Genomic DNA, 17851 nt, shown 5'->3' on the forward strand with positions numbered 1-17851 from the left:
GGCAGAACTGTGTAGAATTAAAAATGAAGAAGTATTTCGCTTTTGCAAGTAGTTAGCCCGTTAGCAAGTAGTTAGCAATAGTTGACCCGAGTTCCTCGACATCTTAAGCAATCATCATCCGAACTTGTATCGTGTATCGTAACGCATCGCCTAGAAGTCGAACTTGTAATCGCGAATCGCGAACCGCTCATAGTAATCACGAGTTCTACGTAAAGTGTACATATAGAGTATTTGTTAATGAATATATATTGTTAACTATACTCGAGTGTTTCTTCAGCACCTATCACGACCTACCTACCTCATACTTTATCTCGGTATTTTATAGTTATACTTTTCTACAGATTTTATAAATTTTCTTTTTATAATGTATATAATTGTAACATAATTATTTTTCATAGATGACGTCGAAAAATTTTCCAAGAGGTGGAAAAGTTCAAAAAAGAAAACCATCGGATTTGGGAAAATTTATTACATATATCCATTATATTTTAATATCTTAAAATTACTTATTCGATATTTGTATGTTAATAGTTATTTGACAAATATGAGAAAATTGGTAAAAGGTATCGTAAGGAACAGGGAACAAAGGAAGAAGACAAAGGGGAACCAAATTTTGTTCCCAACACTGCAGAACGATTATCATATGCTACAATATCTGAAAAATTAGTGGCATTAGGATTTATTTATGAAGTGACAAACTATGATTTGCTGATATTTTTCCAGGCGGCTTAGTAGATCGTGCCCAAATTACAGATATCAGTGAATGTTACACAAATTTGTTGTAAAGTTTGGTCAAATCACAGGATTCTCAGACAAACGAATTCAAGTCCCTTTCTGAGTTATGTCGTACTACGGAGATTATGTCGTATGTTATGTATGTTATGTAAAAGCTATACAATCGCAAGAGATATTGAAAATTTCGATATCTCTTGAGCCCAGTCTGATAAATCAAAGTTTAGATGTTACTTATTTAAATAGTGGCGCAAAAATAGTATGTACTATTAGTAGTATAGAAGATCATTGTTATGTGGTAGATACAGGTTTAATAAACGTAAGAGCGTTTATTCCTACTAAGGAAAGTGGCAATGAAAAATGTTTGTGTAAGTAAATTTAAATAGCATATACATTTATGAAAAAACTAACAATTATTATTAACAAGTTTTCTGTACTTCCAAGTAAACATCTTCTAAGCTATGTTAAAGAAGTTCAAACTAATGAGAATACATCAACGATTATATTAACTTTGAAACAGAAGCTTGTTAAAGTTATTTGTGAAACAGAAATTAAATCATTGGACAGCTTAATGCCAGGCACAAAATTTAATCTTTCTATAAAGAAAGTTTTGTCTAATGGCTTATGTGTTTCATTAGATGAAAATATAGGATTCATAAATCAAACATATTTAGATGAGCCCTTAACTAAATACTCAAATAATCTGAAAATTACTGGGACATTATTATATGTTTTGCCGACCATCAAATTTGCATACTTCAGCTCGACGATAGATAAAAATAGAAACAATATTATTAAGCCTGGAGATGTTATAGAAGAAGCTACTGTTCTATTCAGAGAATCTGGTGGAATAGTACTACAGTTAACTAAGAGTGGAATACGGGGATTTGTTTCCTTTAAAAGAACAAGCGTTGAATTCGATAAAATCATTGAAAAATTTGCACCTGGTACCACACATAAATGCAGAATATTATCATACAGCTGGTTAGATGGAATTTATATCTGTACCATGCAACGTTCGCTGTTGGAACAAAAGTATTTTTCATTGGCTGATTTTAAACCCGGCGACGTGGTAAATGTAAAGATTGTACATATTGATAAAGTGAATGGCTTCGTAAATGTACAATATGGAAAATTTAATGGGCAAATTGCACCAGATCATATATATGATGAAGGTTTAAGTGCCTTAAAAAAGCTGAAGCTCGACAAAGAAATAGAAGCAAGAGTCTTGTTTGTTCATACAGGCCGAAAAAAAATATATCTTACTTTGAAAAGATCTTTATTAACGAGTGATTTGCCCATTTTAGCAAACATACAAGATGCGAAAACACCACGCAACTATCATTCAAATACATAAGTGTGGAATATTGGTAAAGTTTGGGATGTGAAAGGTTGGATTCCACATACTGCTCTCGACACGGAAACGTCTAATTGGAACTATTCAATTGGACAAACAATTTTAGTAAAAATTCAAACAGTGAACACAAATTCGAGAAAAATAACTCTAAATGTGGCTAATCAAGATATAAAATTGAAAAACCAACATTCTATATTGGTGAAGAAGTAGAAGGCACAATAATAGAATCATCCACTCAGGGATTATATTTAAGAGTCAGTAGAAACAAAGAACAAACTGTTAGTATAGGACTTTTACCAGCTGATCACATGTCAGCTTGTATGGAGATTGCAGCGCTACTAGCATCAAAATATGTTCCTGGAGATACACTTACAGCTACATTTTAATCTACTGCACACAAACCAAACTTTAATGGCAAAAGTATTTTCTATTAACAAGAAAGAAAAACAATTAGGACTAACATTGTCGCTAAATAAAATATACGATTATCTATCAGATCATAAAAGTAGAATGGTGCCAGCATTGGGTTCATTGATCCTGTATTTTAATAAATTAGTAGAACTTTCAAGGAATTCATATTACAACAACGGACCAATTGCATCTGTAAAATTAGAGCAGAGAGTTACTGGAAAGATTGAAAAAATTACGGCTGATGGTTTGGTTGCTCAGTTGCAAAATAACTTGCTAGTTATAGTGTCTGAGGATCATTACTCTGAGAATAAAATAATAGGGGACAAAATTTCTGGGACGATTATATGGAAAAGTTACGTACACGAGTTTGTCGAATTGACCACGTTATCGTCAATAATGCATAAAATAAGTGCCGAACAAAATATGCAAATACAATTCCTTGAGAGTATATTGCTACGTGGTAGAATTTTAATAGTGACAAATTGGTTTATCTTGATATTCCTAAAAGGTATTGGTAACGGAACTTTAGCTGCGATACCTGTACGTCGTCACATAAATGATTTACAGCCAGATCTAACACCTTATACTATTCATTCTAAAATTAAATGTTACGCCTCATTAATTCCAAAGAACCTGATATTGTCTCTCTGTATCATAGAATCTGCATTTGAAAAGAAGTATTGTATGAGAGAGAAATCGGATGATAATAATAACTTAAAAAGGAAGAAAAAAATCAAGAGAACGTGCTAAAAAAATAAAAATTCAAAAGGTGCGGGAAGTAGCAAGTATGGAGAACAAAGGGAAACGAAACCGAGAAAAACTAGTGAAAGATTTAGAATATTCTAAGAAAATGTGTGTTGAACAAACAATAGAAGAAAAGATAATACTGAAAGATACCAAACCTTCCGAAAAAGATTTGAAATATGAACTTAACAATGTTAATAATGATAAGGATAACGAGCAGAAGCCAAGGATATCTGCGTGTGAATTTTTCTGGGATGACAACCCTGATTTAACTCTCCTTCAGGATAAAGAGTCATCTTGCGATAATGAAGATGAAGTAGAGGAAAAACCAAAGCTGAAAAATAAGAAATTAAGTGCCGCTGAACGTCGAGAACAAGAAAGACAAAAAGAACGTGAAATTCGCCAAGGAGAAGAAGTACTCGCCAATAACGAGTTGCCAATTTCAGCTGATCAGTTCGATAGATTAGTTTTAGCTAGTCCAGAGAGTTCAATAGTATGGTTACAATATATGGCGTACCATTTACAGGCAACAGAAATAGAGAAAGCAGGAGCAGTTGCGAGAAGAGCGGTAAAAACAATTAATTTCAGGGAAGAGAAGGAAAAATTAAACGTTTGGAAGGCTTGGTTGAATTTAGAATCTAAATTTGGAATTCCTGAGTCATTAAATGATGTTTTTCAAGAGGTAGTGAGGTCTAACGACTCACTGAAAATATACAGTCACATGTTGATTGTTCATGTCGAGGCTGGAAGGCAGGTGGAATTGGAGAAAACAATTAATACCATGATTGGGAAGTTTAAACATATTCCTGAGATATGGTTTAATTGTGGAGAAGCTTTGGTAAAAATCGGATTAAAGAACAAATCGAGACATATTATGCAGAGAGCATTGCAATCTTTGCCAGTATCCGAACGTATGTACACAACAGAAATAAAATGTCATAAAGAATAAAATAATAATATAATATAAATTTTACAGATGTAAATTTAATGGTAAGGTTTGCGATTATGGAGAACAAATTTGGGGATAAAGAGAGAGCACAAACTCTGTGTTACATCGCCTGAGATGGTCCGTGCGACGTCCCTCGTGGTCTGGCTGCAAAGGCCCACGCACCGTTGTACAGACTCTGAATAAACCTAAAGAACTACCATAAACGGAATCCTTCTAACTTAATCTCTAATCCTGTAAGTATTTTCGGTTTATGGATGGTACTCAAAACAGTTCTTAAGTTTATTGCACGTTCTTACAAATTACGGAGAAAGCGGATAATTGTCTAACGAAAAAGCAGGTTTTTCCCATAAACAATGACACTCATGAGCCACGTTGGCAGGAGACTTTCTCCTCCTATCTTCAGTTGTTAACGTTAACTATAACCAATGGCCATCACGGATCGTTACACTCACTTTCCTAATGAAAAGTGTAAACAACGAATCCGCGTTCTTAGTTCAAAAGGCATATCCACATCGAGCTTTCCTCCGTAATTGCATGAGAGCGAATAGTCAGTCAATACTCCGGTACCAACTCGAAAAGAGTCAACACCTATGTCTTGCTTCTCCGATATTAGGCCAGTCAATATCTCAGACTGTCTAACCAAGTACAGTTCAGTCAACACCTCACACTTGTGCTACAACGACAGGACAGTCAATACAACTATTTGGACTCGATCTCGCCTATAGGTCAGTCAGCACAGTCTCTACATTGATTCTCTAACCTGAGGAAAGTCAGCGTCTCTCTACCGGGTCTTCGCCCGTCAAACATTCGTCTACAACACTTACATCTTACGCAACGGCGTAATTCTTTCTTGTACTAAGTTGTTGGAAATACGCATTATTGAGACACTACGGGTATCTGAGATGACGTAGGTGTTGAAGACAAAATTTATAATCTAAATATGCTCAAGAAGAATCACCAATTCCACGTACTTCCTGACAACTTTCCCCTAATCGAAGATGGAATAATCGGATTCCCATTCCTTACGAAGTACCGATACAACGTCACTAACTATAAACTGACCTTAGACGAGATTATATTACCATTCCAGAACACCGATAATTAGGTAGGACCAGGCGAAACTTTAACTTCAACGCAATACATCGAAGGAAAGCCTACAACAATATGATTTATCCACACTGGTAAGCAAATCTGTCATATTACAAACGAAATAGAAAAACCCGATAGACTAGGACAAATTAATAAATTTGCACAAGTAGTACGTATGAAACATATTGATCCAGAACTTCGAGAACCCCTTGAGAAATTCCTTATCAATTACCTAGACGTTTTTAACCGAACTAAACCGAACATACAATCACACTCAAAACAGACAAACCTACAAACATCAAATCTTATAGACCGCCCGAATGTCATAAAAAAGAAACTGAGACTCAAATCAACGACATGCTAAACAAACGAATCATAGAACCATCGGACAGTCCATATAGCGTACCAATTTGGATAGTTCCAAAGAAATTAGACGCATCAGGTAAACAAAAATGGGGGATTGTTATAGATTTTAGAAAATTATACGAGCAAACAGATCAAAACCCGTATCCTTTACCGAATTCGGACGAAATACTCGATCACTTAGGCAAAGCTACATTTTTCTCAGCCCTAGACCTCCCGTCAGGATTTCACCAGATACCTATGGAACAAAAATCTAAAAAATATTGTGCATTTTCAATTCTACAAGGTCACTTCCACTATAATCGCATGCCCTTCGGACTCAAAAACGTACCGGCAACGTTCCAACGCATGATGGCTACCGCACTACGGGGATTAGTAGGAAATAACTGATTCATATACTTAGACGATATCATAATATTCGGAAGCACCATCCAAGAGCACATCCGAAATCTAGCTATTATATTAGACAGAATACAAAATTTAGGATTAAAGATACAACCGGACAAAAGCGAATTTTTGAAACCAGAGTTAGGATATCTAGGACACGTAGTAACAAAGAAAGATTCCAATCCTAAAAAGATTCAGGCCGTGAAAGATTTTAAAATACCAAAAATCGCGACTCACATAAAATCATTCTTAGGACTCGTTAGGTACTACAGAAAATTTACACGCAAATTTTCTAAAATCACGAAACCACTGACAGATCTCACAAAGAAAGACACTCCATTCCACTGGACTGATAAACAACAGCTTGCATTTGACACACTAAAAAAAAACTCTGTGAAGCCTCTGTACTATAATACCCAGACTTTGAAAAAATATTTACATTAATAATAGATGTAAACAACAAAGGATTAGAAGCAATATTCTCCCAAAAAACATGGACATGCATGCTGTTACGTCGCGTGGGACATCTGCACGCCATCCCTCGCTACCTGACAGCCAACGGCCAACCTACAGTCTTCCCGATTCTCAATAGACCGCGGGACCCACCATAAAACGTTAACTTTTAGCTTCATTGTTTCCACACATGTTTGCCAGTCTAATTGCAGGTCTGGAGAAGTTTCTAATTCTAGAAGTATTTTCAGTTTATGGCTGGGTCTTGGAAAAGTCCTTGAGTTTATTAGGCACTCTTAAGAATCACGGAGAAAGCGGACAGTCACCAGATGGGAAAAGCTAACACATGTCCATCGGAAAAGGCTGTTTTTTGTCAGGAGCAAAGTCCACCTCCGCTCTACGTTGGTGGGAGATTTCTGCATATCCTGTTCATTAGAGTGGGTCATGACCAATCGGCATCGCGGATCGTTACCCTCACTTCCTGGACGAAAAGTGTGAACAACGAATCCGCGTTCTTCGGTCAAAGGGCACATCCACACCAAGCTTTCCTCCGAGACACCTTAAGGGCAGTTCAGCGTTCTCGTTCAGTTCTTGTTCTGCTCTCGTTCAACTCTCGAGCAAGTCATCATCAAGTCACTCTCGATCAAGTCGTCAATAAGTGTTCAGTTGAATACAGTCAGTCAACGCAACGATACTAAAAGAGTCTCAGGTCGTACTCACTCGTCGTTGTTCGTACACACATTCATTATTGTATATACCGAAGTTGTTGGATCGATTAAATATATAGTAACCTGTTAATCGCAGCGTTATTTCAATTAATCACCCTTATTATCCCACAAGAAATAAGGGATCGTACGATTCGTGGCGTCGATTAGTCAATCGTAACGGGAATTTACGACTCTCGTTGGCGCGCTTCTTCGAGATCGCGTCTCGCCGCGAACGTGCGAAAGTTCACATGCTGTTACATATTCCGAACCTTGACCCCTCATAAGAAAAACTATTCCACTACCAAGAAAGAGTTACTAGCAATAGTATGGTCAATCAAAAGACTATGGCAATACTTACTTGATAGAAAATTTAAAATTCAAAGTAATCATCAAGTTTTAAAATGGTTAAAAATTTTTAAGGATCCCTCATCGAGACTCATGCGATGGCGCTTGAGACTCGAGGAGTATGATTATGAAATAGAATACAAAAAAGGAAAAGAAGATACAGCTGCGGACGCTCTATCCCGATTGTATCCTATCACCAATGAAGAAATTCAATCCGATCTAGAAAACTCGAACTATTACGACGAATATATCGACTGGAAAACCAATATCACCCCAGCTCCAATAACTCAAAAACCTAACAGACCACACTTTAAACAAATTACAAAGACCAAATTAGGAGATTTTAACGAACAGCACTGGTTGTATCAATTAACTAAACACTTTATTAAACACCAAATTGGACACTTGCATATAGGAATAAACGATAATAGCTTCTACACATTAGAAAAAGTAAACATTCAACTCATGTTAAGGTTTCTAACAAGCAGATTACCTCAAATTAAACTGATATTTGGACGAGATCCGCCAGTAGACTATGATAACGAACAAAAACGAACTATACTACGCGCGAATCATAACGAAATAGTAGGAAACTTAGGTATACACCGCACCGTGAAACGAATACAAGAACACCATCATTAGACAATTATGCCAACGAGAAAAATTAAACCGTATCAGGGCCAAGGAGCAACCCATAATAACCAACACACCCGTTAACCCTAATGATAAAATCGCAATGGACATATTCGGACCTCTCACCAAAACCAAACTAGGCAACCAATTTATCCTATCTATCGAAGATCAATTAACCAAATATCTCGTTCTCATACCTTTAAAAGACCAAACAGCCAACTCGATCATTAACGAACTTTTAGATCACTATGTATACATATTTTTCGTACCGAAAAGTATGCTCACGGACATGGGACGAAATTTCTTATTAAACTGATGGATACATTTGAAGAGGCTTTCAAGATTCGACACATAAAAACCACTTCTTTCCACTCGCAATCTGACGTATCTCTCGAACGAACACATGCTGTAGTATAAGATCTTATTCGAACTTGTGCGACCCACCGACAAAACGATTGGGACGAAAATTTAAAACAAATATGCATGGGATATAATACCTTAGTACACGAAACGACCGGATATACCTCATTTGAACTAACATTTGGACGACAAGCTAATATGCCATCCTCAATATCAAACACACCCACCCTAACTAAAGATCAATTGTTTAAACTCTGGAAAAATAGACAAATCACTGAATCAAATAAAAAACGACATCAAAGAGATCAGATTCGAAAAATTATCAAAACACAAATGATATTCCAAGTAAAAGATAAAGGGTACATAACGATCACAAAACCAACAAACTAGATCACGAATGGCTAGGACCGGCTGAAATTCTCTCGTCCAATTCACCCACCTATCTTATTGAATATGCCAACGGCCAAACGCAAATAATCCACGGTAACAGGTTAAAACCTTATTTTTCAGGAAGGCGACCATAACATGGATAATTCTAACTCTCGAATACATTCAAAGCGATCTAGTAGTGAGACCATTAAATTATGCTAACGTTTTCTTACAACACATAGATGATTGCTATCTGTACAATGAACAAGTAGATATCACTCTTATAGTGGACCTTAGCAACCCAATTGTTCAAACCAATAAATTACATACCAGAGATAAACAATCTAAAAATCAAGTAATCAACCTAACGCATCAACTCAAATTGTTATAACACTATAGAAGCAAACGCGGACTACTCAACGTCATAGGATCAGTATCTAAAGCTCTATTCGGAACGCTTGGCGAAGAAGACCTAGATCTCATTAATAAAAATATCGACACATTGTTTGACTCCAACAACAAAATAAAAACGATCCTTAGTAACCAAACTGCATTTATCAGACACGTACAAGACGACACTAAGACGAATCAACTCGAAAACCTTACCAACGATATACGCAAAGTTGAAAATCATAACGAGAAAAACGAAATATTGACCTCTTTACTAATTCAAACTGAATCTATCATATCGGAGGTCCATATTAACGTCGATGAAATTTTTAATGCTATCATATTAGGAAGACAAGGAATCATAGACCCGCAAATTATAGAACCCAAACAATTCTTAACAACACTCGATCAAATAATAAAACAAAACTTTATGAGTAACCATATCGAACCTTCAGTCCAAAACTTTCAACTAATTCTAGATCTAAGTAAACTAAAATTATGGACAAATAATAACAAACTTATATATACGATAACTGTGTCACTTTTAGAAGATAACGAGTGGAAAGTAACAAAAATTTATTCGATACCTTCCAAACAAAACTCTGCATTTATCGCACCTGTAGTAGAAATTGACTTAATACTAACCAGCTCAGAACAATACACCTTTGTCGATAGCCACTACTTAAACAAATATTGTAAACGAACAGCAATCATCCACATTTGTAAAAGAACTCAACCAAACCACAATAGAATCAATTCACCTGAATGTAGAATCGAATTAATTAATAATCAACAGACAGTCAAAACTTGCCCGGCTGCTGTATTCATGTTGGAAGAATTGACGTTCGTACCTTTACAGACTGAAAATCATTATATCATTATCCCTACGAAAAATGTGCAGATCGATATATTATGTAAAACACATAAAATCTTAGAAATCAAACAACCGAGTTTAATTAGCAGCAAAACTGGATGTATAATCACATACGACCGTAATGTAGTATCGTGAAAAAAAGGCCTAATTAGAGATCGATCGAATCATAAAAGCAGTGTCGTCTGCCCTTCAGTTATTAGTTTACATCAAAGAAAGCCTATGTGATTAAGATCACCTAGTTCTTGCGGAGCTTGGGCGTGGTGAGGTTAAAGAAAAAAGAAAAGAACGCTAGAAGAGAAGGACGATTTTGGGTTCAAAGAGCGTTGACCGAGAGGTCAGAATGTGCGAATCGAGAACTGAGTGTGAATCAAGAATCAGAGTTAGTCTAGAAGTCGAGGAATAGAGTTGTTAGCGTTGTTGAGTTGAGAGAGTTGATTGATTTTTGTATTTAGTCCCAGTTAAACAACCATCGTTTTCTGTCTAATTAATACCTGTACAGTCAATTGATTGTAAATAAATTGTAAATAGTCGGAGAAAAATTTATACCTAAATTTCCCCGATACTACAGTAATATTATGAAAATAGGAGGAACACATAAAAATATTTCGTACGAAATCAAAATTAAGAATAGTTCACACAGTTTCAAAGAAATAGACATTCCAACCCTAGAGGAAATATTAGAAACGGTTCCAAAAGTAACTCGCAATTTTAATTAATATAAAACCAATCTCGATACGTTACAAACACAAGTCAGTAGCCTACAAGTCGAACGACGCATAAATTCATTCAGAGAATATGGCATTTCAACATTACAAATATTAGGATACGTAGCCCTCGGACTAGCAACAGTATATATATTGTATACATGTAAGCTTTTCGTATGTCAAAGTCGAGTAATTCCTAAAAATGTATGTATCAGAATACTTTTTGCCTTACCGCTCACGTAAAGAATATGCATCAAGTGCCAATAGCACCAATTCTTCCATCAGCCCATGGGGCGGTCACTTTCCAAAACATCACAGAAAATGAAGATAACGGGATCATTCAAATCAGACGACCTACCAGAGCCATACGCTTTAACGAAGCAAAGCGAATCTAAGAAGGGGGAATGTCACACACTCAAGAGGGCCACCGGCTCACAAATAGTAATCAAGTAGACGAAACATCCTGCATGCCATAGTTATCGAAATAATAACAAAACAGTAGCTGAATAGCCGCCTCTGATATACATCCGACGATAACCCCTCAAAAGGGACTAAATCCTCAATATAAAAACCCTCCTAAATTAGCGCTCAAGACATTATTCTGTTGTAACACTTTGAACCGTTACTCTGTTTGTAATTATATAATAAAAATTTCATCATCTCATACGAAGTTCAATTTCTTCACCTTATTCGTGAAACGCGACGCGAGGAGATTATCGGCAGTCTATCGATTTCGTGATTTCTTGTGTCTCCGACGTGACACTAGCGCATCCGATACCAGGTGCGCCCGTTAGCCCCACGGTAGACGCGTTCGACTACGCAATAGGAGCAGTTTTGCAACATCGCGCAAACGAAAAATTGCAGCCGCTAGGGTTTGCCACGAAATTTTTGACCCCCGCGCAACGAAAATATGATCGCGAACTACTCGCGATGTACACCGCAGTCAAATGTTTTTGACACACAGCTGAAGGACGAGATCACAAGCCCCTTATTTACGCATTTCGACAAAAGCTAGAGAAGTGTTCGCTACGACAATTCCGGTATTTAGACTATATCCCGCAATTCACAACAGATATCCGGCATGTAAAAAACGTAGAAAACGACGTAGTTGGCGCGTTATCCCGCATCGAAGCGATAGGGAACTCGGTAGATCACCGAACGCTAGCAGCAGCGCAAGAAAACGATAGCAAGCTACGTGAAATTATCAACTCCGACGCTCGCGCGCTGCAGCTAAGAAAAGTACGATTCCCCGAACAACAAGTTGATATATACTGCGACATTTCGACCGAAACCTTGCGGCCATTCGTACCGAAACCGTTACGACGCAACGTATTTCAGTCGTTACACGGACCTTCCCATCCGGGGATACGCGCCATGCAAAAACGGGTGACGACGCGTTTCGTTTGGCCGTCTGTAAATAAAAATTGCCGAACTTGGACGTGGCAATGCGTCCCATGTCAACGTAGTAATACCAACTTATCACTAATCTTAGATACAGGACATCTGTAGACCGCATATCATAAAAATCAAACAGATAGCTAAAATGTTCTTATGTAATTTTTTCTATTCAAAAACCTTCTTTTATAAGGAATGGCCTGAAAGCTTATTTTCTTCTCAATATTTTACATTTATTCAAGACTGTTCGGAATAATTTATTTAAAAATGATTTCTCAACTAATGGATCCTTAGTTTCTTGGTCCGATATAGTCTGACTGTGGAATTTAGAAAAAAATAAATGTACGCGAGCAATTTATAAATTACCAGAGAAACATGTACGGTCAGATTCTTTCGATAAAATGAAATGTAAATTTGCTCTCGATGTCTTTAGTAAGGGACGGTCATATTACTTCACCGCTTCATTGACAGGTTGCATACAGGCTACTATGGTTCAACACACTGCTACCTTCTTTGAAACGTTGCGTAATTTGTTGGATAATTGAAATAATAACGATGCCCGTGATCCCATTCTCACGCGAGTTTGCTCCAACGAAGCAGATAATTTGCAAAAACAATTACATGATGTGAAAAATTGGTTTCTTGTTTCACGGGAAGATTTAATACTGTAATTACTGTATTAATTAAATGATCTATAAGCAATTGAACTCAAACGTACACTTCTGCGATTAACGTTAGATGTCAATTGGGAAACCTAACCCCAATCTTAACGCAAAAAATTACAAAATGTGATGTGAAATCCAGGGAATATAAGAGTTATCCAAAATTTTATTAGATTATTTTTTTTGTTGAAAGTTTTTACAAGTAATTATATGATGCGAACAATATATGGTTCTTAACTTTTATCGTAAAATTTCCTGATTCAGTATTAATCTTACACGAGTCTAATCGAAGAAAACATATATGATTTTGATTTCATATATGCACTGTTATCTTCTTCTGCTATTTTTAATTTCGTCCAATGTATCTCAGAAAATGAAAAATACACAGTAATCTCCAAACGACCATAATATTTCTCAACTTCTAACAATAAGTGTATTTCAAACTTATTTTTATCGCTCAATACTGGTCCATATATTGGCCTCTCAAGAGCTTTAATTATCGAACAGATTTCGGACACGGAGAAAAATAATACATTTAAGTTCCCCAGATGCCAAACAGAGGAGATAAAGTTCCAGATTCCGTTGTTGCTATACCGACGAACAAGAGGAATAATGAGTGCGCAGGCCCAACGATTAATTTAAAATCATGTAGAACACGTTGAAAACTGAAAGAGTAAAGTTCTTCACATTCATCCCCCAGGCGGAGAACCATATAAATGTCATTGTGGAATGTATGTGTGAGGATCACTTTCCTTTCTAATGTCGCCAAGATGGCACGGATAAACTTTGACAGATTTACCATAAGTGATTTTGGATACGTAACGAACTTCGAAATTACGAAATTCAATACCAATCCGCTTGTCTCTAATAATCGTAGGTTATTACTGCTACAGCTCCAGGAGGCTCATTCGTTTCAGGTGGCCCTGCTGGCAAAGACGAAACTCACGGAGAGGCATAAGGTCCTGTTCAAGGGTCTTCGTTACGAAAGGGTGTGACCATCTGAACTCGAAGTTCGAGGGCGGAACGGTTTTATCATTTAATTCATTCCGATTAGAATGTCATTTAACTTTGAAGCGATAATCACTAACCGTACAGACAAGGGGAAAATGAAACTTTCAGTTGTCACGATAAACCTAGCAGCTTTTCATATATTCTTTTTACGTTGCAAGCTCCTAAGCTTGTGTCTTGCCGCAACATCTTCACCGCAGAATGGGAGGCGCTTTTCGAAAAACTATATCCGTGCGATACAATTTTTTCATCCTCGGTGGTGATTATAACGCGAGACACGTTCCCTGGAGCAGCACATTAAATAATAACAGAGACGAGAACCTGTGACACTTATTTAACGTGTGACAGGTGGATCTGGTCCTCCAATTCAGTGACACTGATTTTGATGGCATTTGATTTGCCGAGGCGCAGTCGTTCTTGGATATGGTACTCGCGGGAAAGCTGGATATTTTTCTGCACCGAGCTGTCAGAATTTGATATCTTTGTCCACGAGGATAAGAATACTGAGACAATGGTCGCAAAGTAGAGATCGTTCTCCAGATCATAAATAATAATATTCTTTCGGCCCTAGAAGCCTCCATCTCAGCTCTCACATGGGACTTCAATTGCTTTGAAAGATATTTGCACTCCCGCTTCGGAGGTTTGCTACAAGACAAACACAGAATCTCCCGCATCTTGAATCGGCTGAAGAAGAGCTTCAGCACACTATGTTACTCTATCCCATCGTTCATCGAACACGCAAGTGCTATAGAGCCATAAAATGACGTATCAGGTAGGCCCCTGATAGATCCACGAGTTCTCTGGATCCAGAGAATTAAAGATTCCAAAAGCATGTTTCCGCAAGTTAGACGAGTGTTAGGCAACAGGGCCAATCTCGTGATCGGCGCCCGGAAATTTTCTTCAGACGATTCTCATCGTCTTCCACAGTTGAACACCCCCTTTGCGGAGTGTAACAGAGCATAAGATGTATCGTTACTGGTACAAAGCCAACAGATAAGTCGAGATCGTGACGTCTCCGGTGCCGCCGGCTCTCCAGAACTTACTAGTAACGCGATGATATGCCAAGAATAAACGTGTACGCAACAGGTGCTTCTGTTATTCACGATCGTGTGCCGTGACTTCCTTTCAAGTTATAAACTGTTCTTTGTACAGGTCTTTAATTACTATTGTGCTCGCGTGCTATTTCATCACTTTAAACTTGTTAAACCTTTATCACTAGTTACAAAAGCACTTGTTATTTGTATGTAGCGAAGTATCCTTTATCCGGCCTCCTTTCTACCGCGCGGTAAGTTTCGTGAATCCCACAAGACTACTGGGGACAAATTTTGCAAGTATGCGCCAAAATGTGTATGATGATCTTCTCAGATTCCCAAATTTCATAACCTTGAAAATTCTTCGTTGAGCCGCTGGAACAAGGTCTGTACCTTCATCCGAGGAAAAAGGGCTAGTAACCGCTCCGGCTCCGATGTCTTAGAGAATTATTTCACATCGGTAGATTCGTTAACGATTCAATTTAAGTTTCTGAATGGGAAAAGGTTATCAGGCTTCGATATCTTCAACGTAGTACCGATATAGCTCCTGCAAAGGTATACATTTTTCTTCTCCTTGATCTTCAATGATCTCTTGAATCAGCGTATTTTCCTAAGATGTGGAGGATGGGGAAATAGTTCCCTTGCTGGGAAAGGATAAGAACAAACCAAATCCAGCCAGGTACAGATCAATGAGTTTGTTGCTTGCAAAGTATCGATTACTAAGGTCTTTGAGAGGCTGATACAGAGACTCATACCGTTTCATTGTACAGAGGCTTCCATTTCTCCCGATCAACAATTTGGCTTCCGAGACAAAATAAAATTTGAGTCAGACATCATTGACATTTGAGTCAGCTGGTAGCAAAACTCTCATAGACTTGGAAATGGCTTTTGACGTGTTTCGATCGGGCGGTTTGTTATAAAAGCTGGTATGATGCGGTTTCCTTAAACATCTAGTTCAGGTGACTTGGTCCATAATCTCCGAAGGGTGTCTCACTGAATGGCGCAAGCTCGAATGTCGTCTTCGGGGTGAATGACGGGCTGCAACAGGGAACGTTCAACACCTCCATCCTGTTTAATTTGTATTTTAGTCGTGCTTTGAGCCTCTTCCATCTCAATAGCGACTTTAACCTATACGCGTTGGTATTTGCTAATGGCCTCCTGATTTACGCGACGGGAATGTATTCGTCCAAAATTAATTCCTAGCTACAGGAAATTTTCGATCGAATTATGGTTTGCTGTGGTAACTGAAAGTTCCGCATAAATACTAGAAACTGCGAATCTATCCCTTTCGGTCTGTGCATGTTTAAACATTTAAATTTCAACCGTGATGTGACTCGACATTCTCGCTGATTTGTTATCAGCGGCAATAGCCCCTATCCGTTCCGCATAAGAAAATGGTCAAATATCCCGGTATATATTTGTATTGCAAATTACAGATTACACAGCACATTAAGACGCAAATGTAAAATAAATCAGAAGAGACTTTTATAGCAAATAATAGTTCGTTCTTCTCAAAGCATCTCTGCGCGAAGTGTAGTCTTCTGTTGTACAAATTGCTGGCAATAATCCTATCCCGACTTATGCCTGTCTGATTTGGTTCAATGTTACAACGAGCCAGATGGACCAGCTCAGACGTTTCAAACGGAAATGTCCGAGACATTGCATGGGGCTGTATCGCCCGAGCTATTTTACATACCAATACAAATATTTTACATAATTTTATATACCATATACAAATTGCACATAGCATTTAAATTCCTTGTATCTGTAGGACGCGGTGAGAGTGCCATGGACTATCAGTTGACCTGTTTATGTTAGAATTAGCGAAGAATCATAGAGGCGAAGTATGTCTAATCGTCGATCAGCTTTGATGAAGATTCATCTAATCCAAATCATTACTCGTATCATTTTTTTAAAATGAATTCAAACTAGAGTATGCACCATCTATTTTCCTCTCCACGATTAATATTTTAATAAAACCGCGCACATGCATAAACCATGATAAATAATTTACAACTGCAACTAAAATGCATTTTTATCTGCTACTGAGAACACCTACACTTCGTTATATGCAGTGTGATGGATCCTCGCGAAAGGGATGGTATTTGTCAGCTGTTTGTTATTTGTTGTATCAATATAGAAGTGTAAAGGTACTAGTGGTTTAGTACGGGAATTGCTGAGGAGGGCTGTAACCTCCTTCTGCGAGCAGGTCATGCTTCGGAAGGAGGCTGCGGAGAGGGTGAGAGAACGGGACTCCCACCCCGTGAGAGTCGGCCGGCGAGGGTGGGGCAGAGACCACGGACGCGCTTCGGCGAGGCGCGTTAGCCCCTCCGCCCCTCCCGTGGGGTTCTAATTTAGGCGCTGGTGGTTCAGCGCCTCGGAGCCGCCAAGCAGTCAGCTAGGGGAACCAGACTGCCTTGCACGGCGGCATCGACGATGAGGCGCGATGTGACATGGCCGTACATCGCGCCATGAGGGGATGTATCATTGTGCGGCTCGATGTGTCACTTATGGCGGTTCTCGGGCCTCCCTCGATCGCATCGGTCATCGTGGAGGTTTTAGCCGGTGGAGTCCGACACTATCACGCCGCTTTCCCCAGAAGCGGCCTGGCGTCCGTGCGGATTTGCTCCACGTAAAAAGAAAAAGAGTAGGGGAATTACTGGAAACTTTAAGAATAATCACCATTTTGGGCAACTTGTCTGAAAGCTAATTTCTGTGGGACTGTCATGATATTGAAATATGTGGCAAGGCTCAACATTGTGGATAATTTCTTTCCTATACACATAACTGGCGATCGTTAGTTTACAAATTATGTAGGAAAAATGTACAAACGAAGCTACCGATCAGATTTGTTAATAGGTCATATTAACCATTTTGCTCCTAACGCCGGA

General features: G+C 38.1%; 2 pseudogenes; both read left to right on the plus strand.

The window, feature by feature from the left end:
* The first annotated feature begins 398 nt into the window (after positions 1-398).
* LOC122576645 lies at positions 399-4306 on the plus strand (annotated as a pseudogene).
* Positions 4307-10735: 6429 nt separating this feature from the next.
* Positions 10736-11352, plus strand: LOC122576343 (annotated as a pseudogene).
* Positions 11353-17851: the final 6499 nt, after the last annotated feature.

Source organism: Bombus pyrosoma, linkage group LG16, assembly GCF_014825855.1.
Source record: "Bombus pyrosoma isolate SC7728 linkage group LG16, ASM1482585v1, whole genome shotgun sequence".
In the NCBI taxonomy this organism is placed as follows: Eukaryota; Metazoa; Arthropoda; class Insecta; order Hymenoptera; family Apidae; genus Bombus; species Bombus pyrosoma.